Here is a 27,988-nt window from a genome sequence, read left to right as displayed (position 1 = left end):
ATCATTTTGAGCCAGGCTGAGTTTATTCACTGAAAGTTTTTTTTAAAATTTCATTTGTTTTTCTTATGATGGAAATGCTGCAAGTGAATGAAGCAGGAATGTTTTGCCAAAGATTCCATATTGCCCATTTGCATTCACAATAAATAGGTTCACAGTAGACATAGGATGTGAGTAAATTTAGCCCCAAATATAAGTTAAACCCCCCTATTGTTTATGTAAGATATTTTTTATTCTGTTTAATCCAAATTATTTTCTTATGGCTGCATACATGAAAAGTTCTGTTTCTAGAACTTCAGAGACTGAAGGGCAAAGACATCTTGGACTGAAACCCATGCCAAATCCAAAAGCCACTGAACTACTGCCTCATTTCTCCCCACACAGAGGGAAGGAATTGGAAGGTGTGAATTACATTGTATTGAAATATCAGCAATATGGAAGGACAGCTTTAGAACTTGATCTCAAATTTATCAGTAGCTTTTTAATTTTCAGTAAGAACCACCAAGTGAAGGCTGTACCACAGTTCTTTATTCTGCAGCTGACATGTTCACTGAGCATCATGAGCTGCTTCTTACGAGAAGAGAGGTGGGAAATGGGGGTACATTTTACCAGATTATCCCAAATAAGAATTTATAGTTAACTTAGAGCTGAATGAAGTATTAGAATAGAAATGATGGATATAATTGTAATCAAAGACAGACAGAAGTGAGATTATCAGACTGTGTTAAAGTCAGAGCCTGTTTAGGGGTTAGGTTGTGTCCAGGCCCTGTGTTGTGATGTGTTGTGCTGTGCTGTGTTGTTGTGTTGTGATGTGTTGTGTTGTTGTGCTGTGCTGTGTTGTGTTGTGTTGTTGTGTTGTGATGTGCTGTGTTGTGCTGCGCTGTGTTGTGTTGTGTTGTTGTGTTGCGATGTGCTGTGTTGTTGTGTTGTTGTGCTGTTGTGCTGTGTTGTGTTCTGTTGTGCTGTATTGTGTTGTGTTGTGATGTTGTGTTGTGATGTGCTGTGTTGTGATGTGTTGTGCTGTGCTGTGTTGTTGTGTTGTGCTGTGTTGTGTTGTTGTGCTGTGCTGTGTTGTGTTGTGATGTTGTGTTGTGATGTGCTGTGTTGTGCTGCGCTGTGTTGTGCTGTGTTGTGTTCCGTTGTGCTGTGTTGTGTTGTGCTGTGTTGTGTTCCGTTGTGCTGTGTTGTGTTGTGCTGTGTTGTGTTGTGTTGTGATGTGTTGTGCTGTGTTGTGATGACAGCATGGTTCTGTAACCCACAGTGCTACACAGCTGTCCTGAGCCCATCACTCCCTAGAAAATCTGCCTTTTCCCTGGGATTGTACTTGACATTGTTGAAAAAGGCCTAAATCTATTTTCCCTGCTTAGTAGTAAACAATATTACCGCAACACTTTGCGTTAGTTTAAGCACTGAGATTTTTTTTCCCAAATGTCTGTGGGATTTAGCTGTGTAAAATCCATTAGTATTGATAGTAATTGGAGGCTGTGTAGCTGGATCTCTTAATTATCTTTGACTTAATTTAAGCATAGAATCATAGAATATCCAGAGCTGGAGGGGACCTTACTCTCCCCTCTTCTGATGCAAATAATTACTTGGGGGAAAGAAGTAATAAACAGTAGGTAACAGCCTCTCTATACTGATGAGTGCAGCAGGTGGTACTATATTTTCATAATGGCTTGTTCCGGTTTCATATCCATAAACAGATCTTTAAATTATCAAACAAAATTTCATAATATAGGAAGGCTATCAACATCCATGTTCAAATAATTAATTAGGTAGGACTTGCTTTTTTTAACCTGTCTTAGCAGCATTGTTGCAAAGAATATGCACCAAAAAGGAAAAAAAAACCAAAGGTATAAGCAAATGACATACAGTTACTATGGTTATCACAGTTTTAATAGAACCATTTGAAGGATAGTTATCTTTGACATTTTGAAAGTGAAGTTCAGTCAATTGTGCAGAAGGGAATACATATGTATGCATTCATCCTGACTTAAAAGAATATTGTTCTGCTTCATTTTTTTTAAACTATGCATAGCTATGAATTCCAGTCTTGGGGTTTTTAAAAGAATTTATTTACCCATCCACGCTGCTTTTCAAAATAAACATGAAATTCATAATCAAAAAAAGTTATTTTGTTGCTCAAGTTTGTATTGTTGATAATGACAAAGAAAGAAAGAAAGAATCCCCACAGAACTCTAGAGAAGACAATTTCTCTAGCTCTGCTTTTCATTTAATGCTTCTTTAATAGGATATGTTTTACAAAATGAGTTGTTTTTTACTGGTGATAAATCATCTTGGAAGTTCACAACCACTTATCCAAACTGCTATTAAGCTTCCTTCAATGCATCTGCAACCAAGAGCATCTGTATTTTATAAATGTTGTTTACAAACTCTTCTGTGAGAGCTCCCTGTTGAAAAACACCCTATGCTGATCAGGCAGATGTTGCAGGATCAAATACTTCATATATCAGAAGTCAGATTCAATTTCTGCAGACCTGAGAACCACTGCAGCAATTATTGCAATTGCTGCATCAGTGTAGCAGAAATTGTAATAATTTAATACATCACAGCACTGAAACTTGATGTGTCTTATTGGGTTTGTGTGACCAGATTTTGGCGACTTAGGGGAGGTCCTTGAGGCTGCTTCTTTGAGGAGGTACCAGAGATAATCCCCAAATCTGACAGAGCCAAAGCCAGCTGGCTCCAGGATGGACCTGCCCTGGCCAAGGAGCCCAGCAGTGCTAGCAGCTCGTCTGAGGGAAAGTGTTTAGGAAGGAGGAGCAGCCACTGCACAAAAGAAATTGCGGCACAGAAGAGGGGAGTGAGAATATGCGAGAGGAACAGCCCTGCACCCTGCAGGTGCAGAAGGAGGGCAGGAGGTGCTCCAGGTGCCGGAGCAGAGGTTCCCCTGCAGCCCCTGGCAGCTGTGCCCCGGCAGCACACGGGGGTCCTGGGCAGCAGGGATGCACCTGCAGCCCGGGAGGAGCAGGGATGTGCCCAAAGGAGCCTGTGACCCCCTGGGAGCCCACACTGGAGCAGGGTCCTGGCAGGACCGGGCAGAGAGGAGCCCAGTCTGGAGCAGCTTTGCTGGGCTTGTGACCCGTGGCACACCCAGGCTGAGGCAGCTTTGGTTAATGAAGTTTGTGAAGAGCTGCAGCCCACGAGAAGGACTCTGGAGAAGCTGGAAGACTGTTTCCCATCCGAGTGAGCCCATGCTGGGCCACAGGAGGAGTGTGAGGAGTCCCTGCTGTGGAGGAAGGAGCAGCAGAAACAATGTGTGACAAGATGCTCACAGACCCCATTCCCTGTCCCCTGTGCCACTGAGGGAGAGAGTGAGGGAAAAATGGGAGTGAAATTGAGCCTGGGAAGAAGGGAGGGGTGAGGGGGAGGTATATTAAGATTTGTTTTCATTTCTTATTATCCTACTGTGATTAGATTGGTAATAAATTAAATTAATTTTTCCCCTAGTCGATTCTCTTGACAGTAGTTGGTGATTGCTCTCCTTGACCTTATCTCAACCCTTGAGCTTTTCCTCACAATTTTCTCTCTCCTGTCCAGAAGAGGAGTGATAGAATGGCTTGGTGGGCACCTGCAGTCCAGCCAAGGTCAACTCCCCACAGTGTGAGGATGAGAAAAACATGCCCAGCAGGAAGTGTTCCCTGTCTGTGCAAGCAGGATACTTCCTAGTTAATATTTTTTATGTGTTAGTGTGTTAGTTAGTTGCTGTGTGTTTGCAGCATTTAAATAGGTTGTGGCAAAGAACGTTCTCATTGGAATAACTGGGCCAGAGTGAGACAAAATTGGGAAACCTGGCAAGTCACGGTGGGAGAGTACCAGTTGGCTGAAAAAGCCTCTCAAAAGCTGTTACAGAAAGTAGGTTTTGGATGCCCATGACTTTTGACATTATTTTTATTTCATTTCATGTTTATGCAGTGACTTAATATCATACTTTGGAGTACTCAGAGGTTATTAATAGATAATAATGTAATGAAGTCTAAAGATCTGAGCTGCTATGTATTGTCTCACAGTGGAAAATACAGTAATTTTTCATGTGTTCTTTATCATTTAGCATTGTCTACTAAAATTTAGAAGTAGACTGTTAAGACTATATGCTTTGCACTCTCAGAGCACATTAATGATGCACAATCCCATTCTGAATTAGATCCTCCACAATGTTGTTTTCTTCACAGATGGAAAACTACTCAAGAGTATTTTGAAGGTGGTCCAAGGGCAGAGTAGGGAGAAAAAGCCTGTGTTTTCCTGAAAATATGTATCTGCACATTCTGCTTCATGTTCTGGTTTGTATTTTAAGTCTTTCTTTAAAATAATTATTTATTTGTGTAGTTCTGCCCAGGGGAGGTGTAGAAGAATGGAAGCAAAATCCAAAGGTCCTGTCTCACAGACATCTATTTTATATAAGTCTATCCAGAATTTAAAACCAGTTAATTTTTCTCCACTGTCATGTCTGAAGACACTTCCAGACCTCATTTCTGTTAGATACTGATTTCCAAGCACACAGTTACTTATGGTGAGTTCACTTGCCTTTTGTTCTGGTGCAAAGATTGCCCTTAAGCTCAAATAGACCTTTTTCTCCTGACTCCCTTTCCTGCCACTTACACTTCAGTGAGTGATCATAGCTTCTCACAAGGTTCATCACAAACCATCAAGCTCATCATGGCTTGTTACAGAGTGTGGATTTTTACTTTCAGTCATGAAGGATTATTTAATTCCTTCAGTACCAAGCACTTAAACAGATGTGACTTTCTTTCCTGCCAGCATTTTGCAGTGGTCAGAGAGTAGACTGGGGGGAAAATTAACTAGTGGGCTAATGACTGAACTTGTTTTTCTTCCTTTAAATGCTGCTCCTTCTCAGCATTGACCATTAGTTTATAAAGATGGCTTGGCTTTGTGTTTGTGACCTGTGGGCCCCTTCACACAGAAATGAAAACCAAAGTTCTTGCAGTGCTTGCCACCAAATTTCTTTGTAGAAACTCATCCTCTGGCCCACAAACAGCAGTGCAAACTTGTGAAGGACAGGACTTGGGAAGGAGAAGGGATTCCAGAAGTCCTGAAGATCTGCACACAGTTAAATTATTTTGTTTTCTCCTATCTTTGTCATGCCTCAGGCACCATGGTGGGAGAAACTGGTGTGCTGCTATAAGACAAATGAAATCCTGGTTTCTATCTTTTTTTTTTTTTTTTCTAGTTGTATTCCTGTCTGCTGACCACGTGTAGGAGTTCCAGTGTCTTGTTTTAATTAGCATCACTGAGGTGTCTGAAGTTAGGTAAATTCTCGTGTTCCTCCAAGTAGCTGTACAAGCAGAAGTACTGGGACTGTGCACAGGTTCTGGGTTGCAGTGAATTTGGCATATACCAAAAGTATTTAAAGTTTGTAGATATTTGACTGCTTTAATCCCCGAACAGAAAATTAATGGTAATTTATATCTTTCATAAAACTTGTTGGATGGTTAAAAGTTCATCATTAGCTTATTAATATTATATCCAGTAATAGGCTATGCTGTGTGGAGGGAGATGCAGCCGTGTGGTCTTTGTCTGGTTTTGCTAAATGCTTCATTATTCCTCCCAGCTGGAGTTTTACTGTGCAAGTGTTTGTTTTCTGTACTGCATTATAAAAAGAATATGTTGCTGTGGAGTTATGGCAGTGAGTGGGAAGCACACACTTTATGTGTGAATCATTTTTGTCCAGAGACAAAAATGTGTGGACAACAGATTCAGACTGAATATATAATCTTCATTAACTTTTATTTGTAATAGGTTATCCTTGTGCTATGTTGTAACAGCAGAAGGTGCATACATCAGACTGGCATAAAGCAGCTCCAGAATGAGTATTGCATTCATCTGTGCTCACCTGTGGCACATAACTCATGCAGTGCCTTGACAGGAGTATAAAAATCTATGATTTCACCACCTGTGTGTAAGGATTGTCTGCATGATGTAAGGGGAGGAGATTTAGGCATGAGAGTTGTTTTTCAAAGGCTTTTGGGAAGCAAAGGTTGCAAGTAGATACTGAGTTTTCCAAGTAGATCTGAAAAGGCTACATAGCCTCCTTTAATTTCCCAGAAAACACAATGTGATCTTCACTAGTGTTTCCCTCAGACCAGAATTGCCTTTGTCCAAGGATGCTTGAATACTTTATGAGGTATATCTCTTGGTAATTAATGTGTAAATTCTACCCTGTCTCTGAAAATAAATGCTGATGGTCTTGATCTTCAATTACTGCAGAAATTTTTTGAGTCAGAGAGGTGAAAATAGTGTTACTCTGTTTTTTCCTTGTTGATCTGTCTTAGAGCTCTCTTGCTTCTCTTTAGGGCTTCTCTCCATTGCTGAAGCTAAATTAATTTTGCAATATCCTATAGTAAATCTGCAAAGATTGAGAAGTCCCTAGCTTCCCCACATAGCAGTGCCTCTTTAACACCCTCATTCCTGTTTTGGATGGTCTTTGAGTGTGTTTGTTTTCCAGAGACTCGGGTCAGAGCCTAGGTGCCTGTGTTGAGCCTGGTTTAGATGAGCCTGGCTCTGCTCAAGTGGAGCTGGTGGAAGTCAGCTGTGGCAGGGCATGCATTTGCAGCTGGAAAAGGCTTTGTAAGGGCTGGGTCCTGACAAAAAACCTGTTTCCATGGGAGCTGGTGCAAAAGCCAGAACAGCACAAAACCACAGACCTGTGTTGCAAAGCAGAGGGGCTGCTGAGCATTCTCCAGCTGGAGCTTCTGTGGGGCTTTATCACTTGGTACAGATGTAACAATTCAGCCCAAAACCTGCAAATATGTGCAAGCCTTTTATTCCAATGACATTGATCACATACATTAATTAGATGTTCCTGGGCATAGACAGAAGTACAAAAGGCTGTGCTGGTTTTGGCTGGCATGGAGTTAAGTTTTGGTATGGGGCTGTTTTGGGTTTGTGTTGAAAACAGTGTTGATAATACAGGGATGTTTTATTTGCTGCTGAGCAGAGAAAAAGCCTTCCTGCCTCTCACTGTGCACCTCCATCGAGGAGGCTGGGGACACAAAAAGTTGAAAGATGACAATGGTCAGGAGAGCTGACCCCAGCTGACCAAAGGGATACTTCAGACCATACAGCCTCACGGTCACCATATAAATGTGGGGGAAATAGAAGGAAAGTGGGGTGGGGGATTATTGGAATGATGGAATTTTCTTTCTGAATCACTCTTACACACGATGAATACCTGATGGAGGCCTGCTGAATACCTGGCTGCCCATGGGAAGTAATGAATTAATTGCTTGTTTTACTTTACTTGAGTGAAATAAATTTGTTTTACCTATTAAACTGTCTTTATCTCAAACTTTCCTACTTTTACCCTTTCATTTCTCTCCCCCATCTCACTGGTGGAGAATGAGAGAATGGCTTTGATGGGCTGAACTGCCATGATAAAATCCTACACACCTATGGATTAATGTGGTAGATTTACAAATCACTGTGTCTGTTTGAGGACTGAGAGTAAATCTTACAGGCAGTTGACCCGACAGCCACAAATATACCAGATGAAAGATTTACTGTAAATCAAAGTAACAATTTCACATTTTGCAGTTGCTTAAAGCTGGTAACTCAACTGATAGTCACGGTGGAAACTGAAAAAAGAGAATATCTCTCTGGGTAGCACTGCTGAGGAACACACCTGGTGCAGGTGAGCAGCTGCAGGGAGAGCTCCTGACTGAGCTCTGGGGTGGAACTGTTGACACTCTGCATAACAAAGGACACCTGTGGTGTGGCCAGGTGAGCGATATTAAAGGGGCAGGAGCAGAGGGCTCAGCAGGGAGAGTTCAGACTCTTTGGGAAGATGGATTCCAAGGGTGTAAGAGCCCGAGGATTCAAGATCCCTCCCTGGAGGTACCAGCTCGAGATGGTTTTGTGTTACTGCGCTGTGAATAAATTGCTTTAAGGATGCCGAGGTCTTGCACTCAGCCATGGGAAGCCTGAGGTTGAGCTGGTAAGGCAAACTTACAACATTCACACTGATCCCAGTTATTTCTGAGATTTCTAATACTGTGCTGAGGTACTGGCCTGGGTATCCTGAAGTCCAGATTTCACTGGATCCAGGTTGGGAAAGACACTATTTATTTAACAAACACTTTGCAATATATACACGTTTCACCCCATAAATCACTAAGGGAGTCTAAGCTAAAACCAGCACTGTTTATGTTATTTATTGTTTCTGTTACTTGTCTAGCAGGTGTGAAAAGCTGTGGCTTTAAGGTCAGTAGTCATTGTTGCTGATGTGAAAGAATCTTTTTTGTCAAGGGCCAGCTAATATACTAGCCATGATTTGAGTATCCTGCTTGGTATAATTATATGTATCAGAAAGTCAGTGTAGCTAATATTTTGCCTTCTATTTAAAAGAAGTGTTTTTAATGAAACACAAATTACACCCAGATTTTCTAGATGCAAATTAGTTTTGTGGGAACATGCACAAAGAATGACATTCGCTCTTGGATCTGTGGTTCCCTGATGGCTCATTGTGTGTAGATATTAATTTAATAAAGGCCACAGTGACTACTTTAGATCATACACCCTCTGTGGTGAAATCCCCTCCTGCAGAGGGTATAGTCCTGATCTTGGAAATTGCAGCATTTTGGTAACTTTTTATCTGACTCTTGCACTGATGTGTCTAAATAAATGATAATTTCTCAGAAGCAAGAATTTCCATGGTGATCATAACAAACAGGCTGGAAAGATGTGCCTTCTCTTTCAATAGAGTTCTGAGATGAAATTAATTTCAGAAATCCTAGGAAATGGAATAGCCACTTAAAAGTTTTATAAGTTTTTAAATATATGTATAAAACATCTGAATTGGCATCCACAAGGCCTCTATTTTATTTCAGCCTTTTTGTGAAACCACACAAAATGTCTTATTAAAATGGAATCAAAACTTGATTTTTATTCCAGATTATATCCACACTAGGTAAACTGACATAGCAAGTGCTAGTGAATTTGAAAGCTTAACAAAAAATATTATTAGCATATCATTTGGCTTCTCCCTGAGTGCCTCTTGCTAGAAGCAAACAGAGAGGAAACAGAAGAGAAAAAGAAACTTGAGGCTTCCTCAGCAAATATAGCCTTTAGTTTGGTATAGGTTGCTGTAAATATTGCATTAGCAGTATAAGGGACTCAAAGAATTCTCTAGAATGCTACAAGCCCTATGCTCGAAAAAAAGGCATAAGTTGTGAAACTGTTTGGTATATGAATAATTTGTACTGCAGAGTCCAAGAAAGATGCCAATGTATGATGCCTTCAGTGGTTCTCCAGTGCATTAATTTATTCTTATTACCCCAAGGAAGCCAAGGGGGAAGGGGCAGATACACAGTGCAGGATGCAGAGCTGGGGAGCCCTGCTGCTGCTGCAGGGATTTCAAACACCACTGCAATGTATTGGCTGTGCTGCCTGCACTGCAGCATCCCTTTCAATCAGCAATGCCGGGATCAGCATCACTATTTTCAAAAAAAATACTTGTGCAGAGAGCTGGAGATTTAACTTTCTGCCTCTTTGGAAGATGGAGGGTGCAGGGAGCCTGTAACCCTTTGTATTAAAGGAGGAACTGGCAGGTAATCATTCCTCAGTGTGAGAAATCCTCTGTAGGAGGGAGGCTGCATTAAAAGCACCTCCTGTGTCAAGTAGTGGCTGTCTCATTCCCGGCTCCTGCTGAGGATGTTTACACAGCCCCAGGTCTATGAAAGCAGCTTTAAGCACATATTCCTTCTTTTCCTGGGCCAGGTACGGATTTATGCCTTAAAGGCTGCTCCTCAAGGACAGGCTGGCAGCATCTTTGAGGGGCCCCTAAAGCAGCAAAGAAATTTGGGCACCCAAACTGTACTTTGGTCACCCTCCTGCGTTCTGTTTCTTAAGTTACTAGAAAAGAAACTGCAGTTAAGCACAGAGGCTTCTACAGGGTGGTCTAACCCAAACCAGCACCTTGGTTATGGAGGATTTTCTCAAAATTGTAATAAGTAGGGAAATTGTGCAAGTTTTCTTCCCCTGGATGAGAATCTCTCCCGATAGCTGATGAAGAGAAATTTCCTTTAAGGTGAAAATGAACTAAGGGGGGAAGCTTACAGAACTTAAAGGAAAACATATTACTCATTCTTTCTAATTTTCTGCAGTAACTTGGCTGCTTTTGATAAAAGTTTCTGAAGCCATAATTCATCATAAACTGGCTTATGTTGCTAGCCTTGGTAGGGTGAATTTGATTTTTCTAGGAGAGTGATTAATAATTTTACTTATTCCCATTTATGTTTTACCATGAGGTCAATCAATTCCTTAGCATTGTCCTCTAAGTTTATACCATATTGTATTAAATATGCAAATTTGCAATCACTTATTATCCTTATATTTTAAATCTCTGGTACAGTATGTGTTTGGGCTCTTGTTCAAATGAAATCACTTGCAAAACCTAGAAATGTTTTAATAATTTAAAATTAGCTAGTCCTGCAGATGTTAAAAAATTCTGATCACATCAAATTTATGAAAAATGCAAGAGTGTGGCAATTGTACTTTGTGTCCTCGTGGCTGACCTTCCTTTGCTAGTGCCTTTGTTAAACTGAAATTAATTTCACCTGTATGTAGTAAAAGTTCAGAAATGCAACAGGTGGAAATCATCTGGTTTTTACTCTGGGAAGGATTCAAGTGCAGAAGAGAGCTCTGTGCACAGCAACAGAGTTTGCTTTTCTTTAACAGGTGATTGGGGAATTCCAGCACTGATCCCAATTTGCCAATTTCTGTCTTATCAATTTGTTCTGATGATTTCTTTACCCCCTGATTTGGCATGTCCATATAAGTTTTGGCTAATTCCCACCAGAATTCACCAGCCTCTCCTAAAATATTGGATCTCCCTCTGCAGGCAAGCTTTCAGTTACCAGGCTTTAATTCAGGTAAGTGTTTGTGTGCAGTGATCCTGTGTTAGTAGCTAATATGGCTCTAAAGTATTTAAAGTTGGTTCTAAAGTATATAAGTTTGGTCTAGAGCAAACATGAGCAAAGTGGGAAATAGCAAAAGAGGCAGAACTTTTACAGGTTAGTTGTGTGACAATTACATTGGTCAGTTTAGAAAAAAAATGTTTGTGAATAAAGGTGAAAAGGAGATAAAATATCAGAGCACAGCTGGGAGTGCATTCATTGTTTATGAAGATGTCAGTGTAGTTGGTGATAAGATTTTTCACTCTGCCTTGTTTCAAAATAAGGAAAAGTAATAAAACTGCATATATTATTTTTTCTATTTATGAAAGATGCTCTTGATGTAAATTGCAGTTGCTTTAGTGATCTGTCTCTCATCAGCATCACCACAGTGCCTAATGTAATGATATTTTTAAGGCTTTATCATATTTTCTATTTTTTCTTGCCACAATAAGGTCCACATCACTTCCTCCTGCCCACAGTCTGAACATCTCAGTGGCTGAATGAATAGGAAAATGGGAGTTATTAGTCATGGAAAAATAAAACCACCTGTAGTCCTTCCTTGAAGAAGCAATTACAATAATCTATTTCTATTGTCATAGTTTTGCTGGAAACATGAAAACAAATGGAGCTACTTGAAATTGAATAATGTTCTTAGTAATTTATGGTGACAGTCATTGTTATTACAAAGCCAATGCAGAGTAAGAAAAAATATATCAGCTAAAGATGGAATGGGTGCTTGGCAAATAATTTATACAATATGAAAATGACAATTTTCACCAGTTTTGATCACCACAAAAGCTTTTCCCCATACCCTATTTTGCTCCTAAGTACTGTAGGAATCTCAAATTAACCATTCTTTATGCCTTTGAAGATAGTTTTGTATCTGTATATATGTCTAGGTATACATGAAGCCATATGTTAAAAGCCCCAGTTATTCAACAGATTATTATCTTTAATCAGTAAATCATCTCTGTGGTTTGCAGGGTTGTGCTGCCTGAATATATTTTCAACACAGTCTTTATTTGTGTTACACCTCAGAAACCATTTCAGAGAGATTAAAATTGTAAGAGTGAGCTACACATTTCTCTGAATGCACCTTCACTGTAAAACGTACTTTAAAAATAATTTTCCCAGCTTGGCATGTATTCAGATGCTTTACTTACTTGTTTTACATCACACTGCTTAGAATAATGGTTTATAAAAGTAAGTTCTTAATCTTTTAAAAAGAATTATACTTCTATATCTAAGGAAATGTAAGAGCAAGATTTGCTTAAAAACTCCATCAAAATATAACAGATACTGCAAGCTGCATCCCTTGGTATTTCTATTAGAAGTGTGATGTTTTCAACTTTTTTTTTTAATGGAAAACAATTTGAAAACGTTGGTCCTCAGGTAGTATTTGTGTTTCTGACAATGCATGAATTGCTGCATTCCCTTCTTGCTCAAACACAGTTTATGATATTATAGTAAGCAATTTTCAAAACTGAAAATCTGATGCCTACTTGTTGACACCAGATGTGAGGTTTCAGATATATGAAAGGCAAGACAAAAATGACTCCACTGTTCTCATGGCTTCAGCAAAAGCATTTTAGCTGTACAGACATACTCAACACTTCAGAACTATTTGTATATTTTTTGGCCAGAGGACTGAGGATGTGGAGGAGCTGGATTAGTGTAATAAACCATTGTGCTCCAAGTTCCCTGTCAACAGTAAATTGTTTTATAAAAAATGAAGTGCAGTGAAAGAATGTTCAAGAGAAATGCATTTCAAGAGATTCTGCTTCAGAGTCTTTAGAAAAGATTAAATGACTCTGCTTTCTGTGTTTAAGGAGGAGATGTGTGTTTATTAATAACAAACAGAGCTCTGGGGCTGGGGGTGTACCTGGCTGCTCCTTGTGTCCCATGCCTGCTGCTCAGTCAACAGAAATGCAGAGTTTGAACCACATTGGGTTTTTTGGAGGCTACAGGAGAGGTGATGGTGCTTGTGAGACCTGCTGGGGCTGCAGCAGTGCAGAATGACATCTCAGACGTTCCAAGGAGAGAAAAGGGCTCCTTGCAGGTGGCTGAGAGGCTTTCAGAGTCCTGTGTCCTGCCTGTTGACAGCTGAGGAGGTCCACAAGTGTAGGACTGCACTCATCACCTCCAAAACCTTGCCATGGTGTTTCAGCTGCCCTACACCTGTCCTGGGTGTGTGGTACCAGGGAAAGAGCCAGGTGATGCCTGATCTGGCCCCAGCGTGGTCTCACAGCCGTGCCACGGGCACTACAGATGCTGCTGTGCCCAATTCCAATGTTGTTTTATAAGATTGCTTAAAAAGAAAATGGAATGGCTGTGTAAGAGTGAAATATTCTTTCTAGAAATTGCACAAAATTACTGAAAGGAAACATGCTACCCCTGCAGTTTTTCTGTTCTGTCATTAAATTGAGCTTATTGCTTCCACATCACAACACTGGGAAATCAGATCCCACATTTGGTAAAGAACAAGCTACGGGCTGTAACAGCCCAGGGAGAGACACTAAGAACAATTCTCTCAATAGGCAATTTTCTTTCATATGTGTTACATCTACAGAGGCTTTCATTAACAAAACCCATTTCCTTATGGTTCCACAGTCATCTTGATATTTTTAGCACTGAGTGGTTGGTAAAAGGTCCATAAAGTCTGTTTTAGACTCCTGAACTTGCAGCACTGCACATCTGATGTTTGTGTGGTAATGGCTCTAGCAAAGTATTCTAACATATCTGAAGATTTCTCCTTTGGGTTTTAACTATTTTTATGATATGGTAACTAAGCAATAATATCTGTAATCCCTGGGCATTGTTCCTTCAGCAGTGTATTGTAGCACAGAACATAACTGAGAGGAGTTGTTGGCAAATGCATGAGACACTGAAGAAAATAGTAACATGAAAAAATTTAGTGAAAGGCAATTCCAAATGCCCTCTAATATGTGGGCAAAGTATAAAAGTGTCCAAGCTGCATTTACTCATTCCTGATTTAATAGGTTAATTCCATTTTGTTTGCTAAGAAATGGGAATGGATATTCAAAACACCAGCAGCAATATTAATTTTGGGGCTCTGAAATATAATTGCAAAGGTTCTGAGAATCATGACCTGAGGATATATGTATCTCTTCTGATTTTCTTTTACATGAACATTTATTGCTAACAACCAAACATTTACTTTTAAATTAGTCTTACAAGGAATTTAGAGGGTGTTTGCTGTGGGAAGGTGTCATTACTACATTGGCTGCAGTGTCAGTTATTTAATGCAGTGATGGAAGTTGCTTAATTTTGTTTCCATTTGGTTTCCATAGAATGCTTTCCCTTCCTCTAAGTGCACCTTGACTTGTGTAAGCATAAAGTGAGAAAAATGAATGTTAAATTTATCTGGTGTATTTATTCATTCTCTTTAAGTGCTTTTCCATCAGCTCACACCTAATAAAGGTAATGAAGTTGGTCTAGATGGGCAATGGCATTCTGTTCAAAGCACTGACATTTCAGATCCAACTCTTATTTTTAAGAAACTTGCTGCATAGTGATCATTTGAACATGAGTTTGGTGCCTCGTTGAGTTCATTTTATGTTAATACACAGTATTCTTTCAGATTTTCTAAAATAATCTAGTATTACTTTTTCTCATCTGAAGACAGTGCAGCCTTTCTTTCCTCACTGTGATGCCTGATGTTGAACAGAGCAGCCTCTTGGGCAAATAATTTGAAAACTCTGGGATTTCTGTTGTTGCAGCTGGAGTTTTTTGTTTTCCTGGTCAAATGTTTTTGGAGAGCAGATGTAACAATCAGCCTCTTTCTGTTTGCTACCAGCACAGCTACCCCTGCAGGGCTCTAATCAGACAGGTTATAATATTAATAGGCGTTTTTTGGATATTTTTGTCACCAGGCTTGTTTTATGCTGTAAATGAGAAACTGCTCCTTCTTGGCTTTAGTGGTGCTGTGGATCCCAAAGCTGTCTCTTGTATTTGGCCACTAATATATGCAAATTTACCAGATCGAGAGGGATTACAATATAATCCTTGTGGGTCCTTCCTTCTCCTAGGGAATAAATAAACTCTTGGATGTTTCACACTAAATAAACAAAAAATGCTACAGATTGCTGAGCTGGCACAAATCCTGCTGGATCACTATGTTAAATATTGTGTGCCTGAAGTTGTGGAGTAAATTAATATTGGAGCATTACTGGAAAAAACTCAGTTGTTCTGATGTCATGAAGTGTTTCATCCCTGAAACCTGAGTGGAATTTGGAAATATCCCATCTTTTGAGAATGCAACTGTGTGGATTTAAATGTGTAAAAATACAGTGTTGGGATAAGAATGAAGCTTTGAAAAAGGGGCCTTAGATGCAATTTATAAGGAAGAGGTTACTCCTGTGTTTGAGTTTCATCACATAAAGTTATGCTCATCTTTGCAGAACTATAAAGATACAAAATCTACCAGTTTGGGAGGCAGCAAAGCTTACTGTCCCTTGCTCCTCAAAACATTTGGATATAGAAGATGGTTTTAGCTACTTTAGCAAGAGCTTTGGGAAGCCTCAGAAAAGCAATGCTTTTCTTGCTTGACCCTCATTCTATGTACATGTAAGGTCTAGCCAGCCTACTGCCAGCAGCTACTAGAATTACTCAGATCATAGAAACTCTGAAGCTTGTCTTGGAAAATCAACTCTTCTGCTTTGTTTAATAAATTATGAGCTTATTTGTTTATTTATTCTCAATGTTACCTCTTTTTAACAGTGTAATAGCTACTAGGAGTTACTTTGATCTTAGTAGTTATTTGATTGCAAGATCTACTTTTTTTTTATACTGAGAATTCACCAGTTACAAGAAAATTAGATATACAGTGACTCTAGTAAGAAATTATTCAACTTTAATGAAAGTGAAATGTTAGCTAGCTTTGATGAACTACTACTGCATATTGCATGTTGTTTTGCTTCATAAATAAATCCTTTTGCATTCATAGTTTTAAGTGAAAATTTCTGAAATACTTATTCAGATAATTAACAATTAAACATTTCCTTTTTCCTTTCTTCTCTTTAACAATATTTTAAACAAGAAGCCTTTGGCAAAAAGAGAGCAACATCAGTGCTCCAAGCCTGTAAAAACTCATAAACTTTCAGTTTTATCTGCTTTGAAAAAAAACAAGTCAAGATAAGGATTAAATAAAGGACTTGGTCCAAATCCCACTGAGATCCCTAGACCTTTACACACTTTTACAGAGAGCAGTGGATTTGAATCAAATCTCTGCATGTCTGCATTAAAATTTGAGGTTTCATGCTATCAGCACTGTATTCCCATAGATCCAAAAAAAATCTGCGCTGGCAGCGAAATGACCTCCAAAGCTATTCTGTTTTCTTAAATCTTTTTTTTTTACTCAAGATAATTCTATGGCCTTCAAAAAGATGGATGTTGGGTGCAGGCACAAATTTTGTGGAAGATCATTCTACTCTTGAATTCCTCCAATCTAACTTTGTTTCAAAATCTTCTCATAGTCTCATATATGAGTTTTGCTTTGGGCTTAAAATTTGCTCTAAGGTCTATATTTGACCATGTGATTCTACCATAATTTTTCCCTCTTTTGGTTCTTCCTTGAAAACATGCACATTGGATACAAGATTCCTACAGAATTTGTAGGAATTCCTACATTCCTGCCATAGCACAGGTCACAGCTCACTCTGAGTTTCATTAAACAAGAAGGGATAGATCAGCGTGTGCTGGTGCCTCATTCTTGTATTTGGTAGACAGTGATGTCTTAGATTACTATAGGCTCTTCCAACAGTGGCTGGAATGATGCTGTAAAATTGGTAATTCACCTTATGAGATTAATTTTGTGCTGATTGTCTGGGATTATTTTTATTTAATATGTGTGTTGGTGCAGAGGTCATTCTGGGTGGATTTGAACTGATGTCCTAAACAGAAAATGAGAAGCAGAGGGAGAGCTGTTGGTGCTTTTGTTTCCATATCATTGACATATATCGGAATCTTTTGAACTTTGTGAAGAAAAATGGATTAATTAAGTGGTTATTTTTACCACATGGTGTGTGATCTTTTGTATTAGGGCATTATTCAACGTAAAACAACATAAGGCTATTTCAAGAAGCAGAATTTAAAAACTAGATTAGAAGGGCTGCATGTTCTGTTCCTCTGATCATGAACCAGGTCTGGTTTTCTTATGCTGTTGTCAGTGTGCTGATGAGTACCTTGAAATGCTTTGGTAGAATCCAGGTGTAAAGCTCCGTGCAGTGTGAAATGTGGATGAAAAATCAAAACCCCACAATTCCAATGAAGGTTTGTAGGGAATGGTATGTTTATGTACAGCACTGGACACATGTGGGGACTCATTGCCCTTCAATGGACATGAGAACTCCAGATCCTGTTTTATTACCCTTACTAATTTCCATATGGATAGATTTTCACAATAGGTTCATGCATATTCATTCTGCTGATTTCGAGTTACACTTACAGCTAGTTACACTTGTACTCAGTTTTTGTCAGAAAGTACAGAAAGAACTCCTGGGTCACTCTGCCCTGTCTGTTTCAAGGTCCAAGGAGTCTTTCTTATCTCTTTTTAGTGTGAAAATTTGCATTCTCTTCTCCTTAGCTGGGACAATTTTGCTAGTGCTGCAGTTACCAGACTAAACAGTATATTTCACTTATGTTAGCAAGCTCAAAGCGGCACATTTCACCTAAATCCAAATGGATTTCTAACCCTGTTAAATTTTCACTCTGTCTCAAGTGCTTGGTCAAGACTCAGCAGAGAAATGTCTGCACAGCAGTAACTATTCAACAGCTCTAGGACACCTCAGTGCCTGCTCCTCCCAGCCTGTAAAAAGGTTAATCTCTGTAATATGAAGATTAAGGGCCCAGTGTATTGCACCCTTTGCGAAACTTTTTAAGGAAGTCTAACAGGGAGATTGGTTTAACTTCACAGCAATCTGACAAGAAGCACAAAATTTCAGAAGTCTCACTACTTTGGCTGGCTGAGAAAGCAAAACTGCGTGGGTTAAAATCCTGCTGGGCTGTGTAAGAACTGCGGGTTCTGCCTGACAAGGTAAACCAGCCAAAATCAGCCTTGTGTGCTGTTCAGACCCTCAGCTCCTGAGCCTCAATCTACAGCACAAAGATTGATGCAAACCCTTGCTGAGCATGTTGGTATATTTGACTGATAACAAGCACTGAATGTGCCAGAGTTTTAGCTCCATGCCACATCCATTTCTGTATGTCTGTCCTTTGTAAATATATTTTATGTTCCTGTGAAGCAGGATGCCTGTTCTCCCGTTACAAATCAAGTTGACTTGACTAAACTGAAGTACACTGCACTTCCTGTAAATTAGCCAATATTTTGTCTCCTCTGCTGCCTTCTCTTCCTTAGAACTGTTTTCTCAGTGCATAATTAGTATTGTTCTAGATTAATCAAGCAGTTATAATTTGCTGTGGAGCTGTTGAGAGGAGGCTTTTGATGTGAATGAGCTGTGTTTATGAATTATTGAAGAGGATTTCATTTGTTTCCTTTACCAGTGTGATTTGTAATGATGCTGACTTCAAGAGAAGTTTCACTTTTTCTACCTGAGTTTTGCTATGCTTTAATCAATGCAAGTTAAGCAATAAAGGCAGACATCATATCTTATTTCAAAGTCCTTAATAAAAGCTATGTGAATCTTCCAGCTATCAAGAGCATCTGAACTCCCAGTTTTGTTTTTTTTTTTCTTTAGTAGTCAAAATAAATTTGGCTCCTACTTATTTTTTTCCCCTGGGAATAATATTTGCTACGTAGTATAAATAGTACCTATGAGATTAATTTTTCCCAGTGAGAAAAGGAATTTCTCCTCTTTAGAGGGATATTATCAAATTGAATTCATCCTCTGCCTCTAAATATTTAAAATATGAAAATCAATAGTTAGGAATGTAACACCACTGTGAATAGAGATTAGGCCTCTCCCTCTCTTTGAGTCATCCTGAAAATGGGTAAGCAATATGTAAGAGTTTCAGGAGAACTTAAAATGGGGCTTCCAGACTCTTTTCCTCTTGGAAATTGTTTTTCACCTAGATAGGGTGATGAAATGCACTCTGGAGGTTTTGCAAATAGTGTGTTGTAACTGGAAACCCACTGGCTCAAGATCCAGCTTAATTCTGAGAGTTGAGGGGTTTTAGATGTCTCTATTATTTAGCAAGACAAAAGCAGACCTGAGTAAACACCACGTGCTTGAGGAGACAATAGCATGAGACATCCTGAGATGCATTCTGAAAATGCATTGTGATACAGAGCTCCCTCTCTGATCTGTCATGCAAAGTCTTAATTTTGCACCACAGTTATTTAAACATTCCCTTAAAAGCAAATCACATGAAATGCTAAAAGGAGATGATTGTGGTCAGATTATCATATATCATTCCCTTGGCTGTTCTTCATATCAGTGTTACATCTTTCAATAAAAATTTATCTCTTGTTTTACTACCTAGTCTCTCAGGATTGTTCTGCTATTGCAAATAATGGAGTGGGGACTTTGGACTATGGACTTTTGCACCAAGGGAACAAATTTAAGAGTGACATTTTACCAAGACTAAAATTGCACCCAATAAAGAAGCTGAACTGAAATGTGACTCAACTTCTGACTGATTTACACCTGCAACTCAGTGCTGTTTAATTAGAGGCATGAGTGTCTGGAACTGCACCTGTGTGTGAATTACAGATGCAGATATAATTTGCCTGCAGAAGAGGAGGCAAACTGGTGAAATTACAGCATTTGAGCTCTGAGGCATATATAGTGATGATATGTGGAGGATGTTTGGATTGCTCTTCCCAGGTCTCAAAGCAAAATATTTTATATTTATGAGCTTTGTGTGCTTCAAACTGGATTAAGATCCTGAATGGACACTTGTCCTTTAGAAAATTTGAACAACACTTACAGTTTTTTGTGTAGAGCAGGATATGCAGCAGTGCCTTGTCTCCAGCTGCTATGTTCCCCTTTGCACATGCTCAGCCTGCACAAGCACAGAATCCAGATGATTTACAGAAGATCAGGTCAGCCCATGAATGCTCCTCTGTAGTCTCATAGCCCAAAACCTTTCATTTTTCCTTAATATTATGGGTCTATCCTTTAGCTTTTCTGTCACTGTTTTACCTTTATTTTAAATCTTGGTATATTGTTTTCAGCTTATGTTACATGTAGATCTATCCCAAATGTTTTAGGCAGAATATGCTCCAACTGTGATGTGAGCAGTAAAGTGAAAAACAGTTCTTCCATGGACACTAGAATGAAAATGCTTGACTGCCTGCATGGATTTGACCACAAATTAAATCCTTATGCAATTATACATTCCTTCAAATTTTGTCTCAGGATACACATGGGGATGAAAATCAAGAAAATATAGCTAATTAGATTGCAAATAATAACTCATAGTAAATGAAGATTTAATTTTGGGCTTTTTTTTTTTTTTTAATTTCAGAGGAAAGCCCCAATTTAGCAATCCACTGATACTTGAGGTTCCTTTATAAAAGTCCAATCAATGGATTCACTGACAATCTCTGCCTATTTCTAATACAGAAACCTGGCCTGATGTGATTGACTGTTGGCAATAGGATAATTTTGAACAGACTTGGGAAACAAATAGGAAACATAAAAATACAGTGCAGGGTGAAATGTGTAACTGTTGATGTTTTTTCTATCGACTTTTGAGTCAGTGTTTCTCAATAAGTGAATGACATGGCAAATGCTGATTCCATGGTGGCACTGTCTGTACACTTCTTAGTGCACCCAACAGGAATTTTTCATTTCATGCATCATTTATAATTTGCTGCAACAATTGAGAAGTCTCTCTCTATGTGTGTGCATATATAAATATAGAGCTTTTTCTTGAGAGAAAGAAAATATGCCTTGTCAGCCTTCTCTAGGCTGTCAGACTTTTCCTGTCTGTAAAATTTGATGGCATAAATTGCATCAATGAAAGCTTCTAAATGCACTTATCTCTGGAGGAGATGGGAAAGAACAGTAAAGTAGTTGATGAAATTTGGGCAGTTAATGATAAGTTAGAGTAACAGCAACATCCCATCAGTTGCCCAACTGCATCTAGAATTAATTCAGACCTGAAAATGGAGAAGCCTTGAGAAAATTGAGATCATGAAAACTGACACTGTTAACAAGGGAATCCCTGTTTCTAGGGTTTTTCATGTGGTGTTTCATTGCAGAAGGACCAACTCAACAATTATTTGTTATTAATATTTCAAAGAAGTTAGATGGTCCTTTCTGATTGTTTTACTTTATTTAAATCACTAATATTTCAGACTCATTTGTTTGATTTCTACTCATACCATGTGAGGAAGTGTCTCTTTGATCTATCTTTTATTGTAGCTGTTTCTATAATTCTTCAGACATGCTGGTGCATTGCAGGGGATTTTATCATTATTTGTACATTTGATAGGTAAATATGACAGATTTCTACACGCCTAAGTAGGCTTCTCCAGTGGAATACAATTAATAGGCGAAAAAATGACCAAATTATAAAACATGGTGTTATATACTCATTTAGGCTCTCCAGCATGTTAATTGAAATAGCAGTTTGTTTACTTGTTAAATTTTGAAAGAACAAAGTCTTAAAGTTTTAGTTGCATGCTGAAATCCATTGCAGTTTTTACCACAAAATAAAATGAGCTATTTTATTAGTGAAAATAATTATTTGTATTGCCAAATGCCAAAATACGAATGCTAAAGGCACAGAAGCAATTCATACCATGAAATGCAGAAATTTTCCAGTTGGTAAGTACAGATAAATCTCAGCAAAGAAGAAAAGAGATGATACAGGCAGGACTGATGGCATGAATGACCAATGCTGACGCTGCAGCCCCGATCTCGGGTGGAGGTGGTGCTTGTATTGCTGGCTGGTCCCGACCCTTCACCGCGGTGCGCGGCTGCTCCCCACCTCCAGCCCTTGGGCTGAGGGCAGCGGTTCTGCCACTGCCAGGGACCTCTCCTTTCACTGGCCCTGGCTGATCAGGCACCCACAGAGGTCCTTGTCAAGTTGGAGAGGTGAATGAGAAAGAGAGGGGTTCTCTGTCGAAGACCACCCTAGGTTGGGGGTGGCTTCGTGTGGTGGAAAAGTCTCTCCTCCAACCTGTGCTTCCAAAGAAAGGCTCAGCAGTCTCTGTTGCTTGGTCTCAAGACAGTTTATTGCAAGTTATCTCAAAGATTTTCTTCTGGGGCTGCTGTGGTTTGCTCACAGCTCAGGCAGAGGCACACACACACCCTGACATCCTCTCTGACCCCGACTGCTTCTTCTCTCCCCGCCCAGGGCTGCTGCTCTCTTTTATATGGTACATTACGTGTGACATGGTTACAGTTTTTTCCCAATGCTTATTACCTATATTAAATGGTGCTTTTCTATCTTTTATATGGTGCATTACGTGTTACATGGTTACAGTTTTTCCCCAATGCCTATTACCTATATTAAATGGTGCTTTTCTACTCTAAACCAATCTGTGAGTGCCAGCATCACCAGGAGCATGGAGGTAAGGAAGGAGAAAGAGGCAGGACAGGGCAGGCCCAGACCCCTCCATCTTAAAACCTCTGACCTCCATGTACAAAACCAAAACCCCCCTGTACAGCACTAAAAAACTCTTCCCTCTAATTTGTGACTACTTCTACAATAATATCTAAACTTTTGTGACTTCTTGTTCTTCCTGGCCAGCTGCTCCTTTCTTTGTGTCTCTAGTCATCCTCCACCAGAATATTTTTAATCAAGTGTCTCCCTTTTTTCTGTTCTTGTTCACCTGGCTTGAGATGTCTTCACCTCATGGTTGGCTACCTTTGATTGCTCTCTGGAAATGGAGCCTTCTGAGCAAGTTTGCTATAATTTACTGCATGAGCTGCTCTTTCCCACTCAGTGTTTCTTCTTAACTGGCTGTGATGTTTGATGGTGTGCCCATAAAACTGGATAGAACTGACCTGGGCACAGGAGATAGACCTGGGAGGTGAAGGAGCACAAATGCCCTAAAGATGTGCCATCCTCGTCTGCTGTGCTCTAGGTCAATCTCTGACACTGGGAGCTGAAATACAACCCTTCTGCAGTCCCCAGAGGGGTGCAGGAGCTTCACATTGCTGGCAGACAGGGGCATTATGTAATTTTTTCCTTTCTTACCTGCTTCTTATGTACTGCCCTAAGAGAATGAAGCCAAGACAGTAGCTTTTACTCTTGCTGCTTGTTTAGCTAGCTTTCTCTTTTTTTCCTTTTTTTTCCTCTCATTTTCTTGTGCTGAGGTAAGGAAAAAAGAGATCATTGAATATTCCAGTGTGGAAAGGGCTGAAAATTCCCTTTTAGTCTACATGGAAGAAAAGAACCCCATTGACTATATACAAAAAAAATTTAAAAAAAAAGAGGCTTTGATCAGACACAAAGAAAAATCCTCAGACATCTAGAAAACCTGCCTTGAAACTGGGAGCTCCACTGCAGCACACAGAACCAGCTTCTCTTCATCAAACCCGTCGTATCGGCCACAATATTGAGGAAATGAGCAGCCACAAGCATAGCTTTTCTGTGGGCAAACAAGTTTCTTTTGCCATTAGTAACATATAACCTTACACTTACTCATCCCAAAATTCTGTTTTACTTCAGTTTTAATAAGACAGAAAAAATGTATAGACAATGCATTCTAATCACTTCTACTTCATTATGGCTTTTGTTGAATGACAAAGATAACTCATTTAATATGTTTTGCTCTCAAAAGTGTACTGTAATCAATATTTCAGATGTTTCAAACTTAGGAGAGAGATGGTTCTTGTTGAGAAAACATAAGGCAGTATTGGAGAAATTAAATTAAATTGCTCAACCATTTAGTTTTTTTTATAATGGCAGCAGAACAACTCAGGCTTTAAAAGGTTCCATAAAGAGTGCTATGTTTTTCCAGCACAATTATAATTAAGGTTGATGGATTGCTAGGGAGGAAAAGAATTGTGAATTTTCTGCATAGTTTTTTAGAGTTTGGATAAAAACTGAGAAGCATTTAAACACCTACACATGGACAAAGCAGGCCAGGCAGCTCTTTTTCCACTACATAAATCCTTCTTGACCTTTGAAAATAACACTAAAAAAAATCTTAGAAGATTATTTATATTTATTTTTCTCTGAACTTGAGATTGAGCCATCCATTTGCTTGAGCACACCTGTGACCTCTGCCACTGTCACTTGTTTGGGTGGGCTGTGTTTGAGGTTTTGCCTGAATCCTCACTGCTGGCAAGGGAAACCTCCTGAGCTCTTGCCATGGAGAGATGTGGCTCTGGACAACTGGCAGTAAGGCTTCATTTATGCTCCCCACCATATTTTTATTGGAAATTTCCCTTGCCAGGTGTAATTTTCATGTGTGATCTTTCCCCTGTTGTTTCACAGTTATAAAGGAAAATAAAAGAGTCAAAAGAACATGCTCCACAATGTTGCCTAAATATAGGCCAGTTTTATAGTGCCACAAATTTACTCAAAGCTTGTATGTATTTAGGTCAATTCTATGGGAGTCTCAAACATTCTTAGAAGATAAATATTTGGTTTTCTAAACTTGCACATGGCAGGGAGAATTAGTGCATACACACATTCAGCAGTGTGTTTTCTGCGTGGTCTTTAGTTTGTAAGTGTTTTGGCTGGAGCAAAACTATTTCTGCTGTGTACTTTGTGTGTATTTTAAAGCATTTTGCTCTAGTTCCTGAGGAGTCCTCAAGAGCAAATAGTTTGACATCTGTGATATTTAGCACATCTTGGAAGTTCTTTGTTTTTCCAAGTGATTTTCACTTTGTTCTGAGGTGTTAGCCACACATTCATGGCCAGGGCTATCCTTGAAGAAGGGGAAGCTCCATATTTTTCTCTTTATAAAGTGTATTTTTTTTTCCTCTTAATTTTTCAGTAGTAAAACTGTTATTGTATAAGGCTTTAGAGCTAGATTTGTAGGAAGAGACATTTATGTGATCTGTTATGTCTGCAGTGCTAGTACAAGACTCTGAAGAGAGACACACATAAAATATATATAAACCTGCAGCACTTTAGTTTTTATGAATTATTCTATTCCATTGTACTTAGCTTTGTTAGGAATATTACAGATGAGAGAACCACAAAAGTACCTAAAAATGGTTTATCACAATGTATGGAAATAGAAACACCTCATGGACATTTCTACTTAGCGGATAGGAACTTAAGCCAGGTATTGATGACTGTGTAGAAGTTACAGGGATTTTTACCATTCTCTCTCCAATGATAAAGTCACTTGTCACTTTACAAGAATGTAGATACATGCATGGATTGTCATATTCCACAACTAAACCTGCTGAGAATGGAAAGAGCTAGAGTGGAAGAATTCATTCAATACCTATTACCTGGGCTACTGCTATGTTTTAGCAATGTGAGTGTTTTAATTCATATGAGATGAGAGTGCTCTTCTATTTTGAAAAAATCATAAATCATGTGCATGTTAAACAACTTTTAATAGCATTGATATCAGTGCAGTTCATCAACTCTGAGTTTCATATGTGCCAGTTCAACAAAACAACAATCTTGTCAGGTACTGTCCTAATAAATAATTATTTCTACATCCAGCCCTTCTGAAGGGCTTGTGAGGTGCCCTGATGATTCATTAGTGCTAATGTTGGGTTAAACCTTTTGTGATCTTCAGCAGAGTTGTAGCTCATTGGGTAATTTATATTTTTTTAAGCTTCATAAGATCAAAATTCAAACATTATGTTTCATTTATTACTGACAAAATGAAAGGTAATTACTTGTAGGATAATCTTGTGAGCAACTTGTATTGATAAATGTCATGCTATTAATCTGCAAGTTCCTTTCTCTATGATGATAGTAAATATTTAATAGTAATTTTTTATTTAAATTTTTATTTAAATTTTTTGTTTATTTAAATTTTATTTAATTTTTTTTCTTACATTGCTAGGTCAGCAGCATAGGATTTAGGAAATGGGGTTTCAAGTCTAACTGTCACTTTGAGACAGACATTTCCATTGCTGGGTAAATAAACTCTTTCAACTCAAACCAATCCATGATAATAAAGGACCTTAAATATAATCTAATTCCAACCCTGTTGCAATGGGGCTTTAATATGCTGACACACCCTTTTCCTAAATATAATTTTTCCAAGGGAAAAAATATTAAACTACTCTGATCACCTCTGCATAATAAGCTTTATACTTTGGTTTGGGAAAGGCATGTAAATACATAAAATATGAAAGAGATGCTGAGCTCCTAGAGAATTGGAATTAATTGGGCAAGCCAAGTCTTTTCTACTAGTTGGTGCTTCAATAAATTGAAGCATGGGGATATGAAATGTGTTTGAGAGTACTCATCAAACTGCAAGTGGTACCTTCAAATCCTGAAAAGCTGTGTGAGTGAACCGTGTCTATCTACAATATAGAACTATTCCAGCAATAGCTTTTTTTTTGTTGTTATTTTGTATTCTTAAAAAGTAGTTGCAATAATATAGGTATTTAAAAGAAATAGAATATCTGGCTTTGCTCTTTTGAGTAAAATAAAAATGTTTCCATTCTATTCTGAATATTTTAAGGTTTATTTATTCTACAAGAGCACTTAAAGGAAATTCAGATAGGAACGTCCTGCTTCATTTCATAAAACAAATATTTTGTTTTTGAAGTATGGGAAAATGTTCCTGTGGCTCCTTTTGTTTCTCAACTTTGCAAATTTGACTGGAATGCCTGAAAGATGTTAACGTTGCCAAAAATACATTTCCCTGAGTTGGAGAGAGAAGAATCCCTGTTCAGCCCTCGGTGCTGATGGCACTGCAGCAGCTCTTGGTCCTTCCTGAACTCTCTTTGTGCATCAGGCCCGTTTCTGTCAATGGTGTTACCCCTCCAAGTGAACAATTAGCAATTAATTAACTCCTTTGGCACAGGGCAGCCTTGAGCAGCTTTTATTTGTTGTGGTGGAGCCCGGGTGTGTTCAGGGAGCAGCTCCTGCTCCTCATCCTTCCCCTGGCTGTCCATGGTCCTGAGCTTGGAGCAAAATCCGATTTCCTGCAGCACGCACGGCGGCACGCGGGCAATTAAAACATCTCCCTCCAATTGCAGGTGACATTTTCGTGAGCTCAGCAGCTTCTGGGCTTGGATTAGGAAATTTCTACTGGGGAAAAAAAAAAAGGTAATCTCATGGTTCTCCTACAGATGTGGCACTTAATGTGGTTTTTTTTTTTTTTTTCCTTTTCAGCCTGCCTTAGTAATCATATGGCAGCTAACAAATTTGGTTATTTAGGACATTATTTGGGTAAGTAGCAGCCAAGGAAGATTTTGTTCTGGGGTTGTCTAGATAAATTCATTAATATAGATTTCTGTGGATATTATATAAAGCATTTATATGAAAAAAAACCCTGAAATTTTGTATTTGTAATTCCTACTTCTGTTCAAAAGACAGTTTTACTGAACATTGATTTAATTGCATGTAAAGTATAGCAAATCTTGAATATAGGAACTATAGAAACACAAATAAGTGGAGACAGGTACAAATGGATCATTTCTCTGTAGCTTTGTGTGCATTTATTAAAATCAGCCTTGGGAATCACCCATCACATTGATCAATAATGTGGAAGTCTGATGTTTTTCATTAGTTGCAGCTTTATAAAACTGGAAACTTATTCCACTTCTTCCTCATCCAAATTCTGACTTAAGATTTGCCATGAGTAGCTCATACAAAGAGTTGTTACAGAGTTCTAAGCACAAGAGTATTGTTTCATTACCCCTTCCAGTTAAGAAATATTCCATCTCAAAGCCCTCTGCAACTGCTAATTATTCAGCACATCTCTGGGAAGCAGTTTAGGACTGATCCCAATTTGCATCTGAGGCAACAGACTCTGCTCAGATCCTGACTCGGAGCTGCTCAGCAGGAATTCAAGTCAGACCCTGAGTGATTCTTCCCACCACAGGGGAGGCAGCTGCTGTCCTGACTCCCAAAGCCAAAAATTAAATCAGGATAGGGATTTGAACTTTGGGCTCCTGCAAATGTTGCTCTGCGGCTCCTCGGCTATTCTCGTCTGGCACACACTTATAGAAGCTGCTCTAATTCAAATAAAT

General features: G+C 38.9%; 1 long non-coding RNA gene across 2 annotated transcripts in view; it reads left to right on the top strand.

Annotated features, from left to right (window-relative positions):
- The first annotated feature begins 1,222 nt into the window (after positions 1-1,222).
- LOC146763291 (uncharacterized) overlaps positions 1,223-27,988 on the top strand; it is a 206,694-nt gene continuing 179,928 nt past the window's right edge. The window contains exon 1 of one of the 2 annotated variants that reach the window (XR_014952482.1): positions 1,223-7,969. This is a non-coding gene — a long non-coding RNA (uncharacterized LOC146763291). Of the gene's footprint in view, positions 27,186-27,988 lie in introns of both variants that reach the window. The other variant, XR_014952481.1, reaches the window with a different exon arrangement.

This window comes from Lonchura striata, chromosome 4A (assembly GCF_050655825.1).
Source record: "Lonchura striata isolate lonStrDom1 chromosome 4A, ASM5065582v1, whole genome shotgun sequence".
In the NCBI taxonomy this organism is placed as follows: domain Eukaryota; kingdom Metazoa; phylum Chordata; class Aves; order Passeriformes; family Estrildidae; genus Lonchura; species Lonchura striata.
Note: the sequence above shows the minus strand (reverse complement) of the source record. Positions and strands in the feature narration are given on the sequence as shown.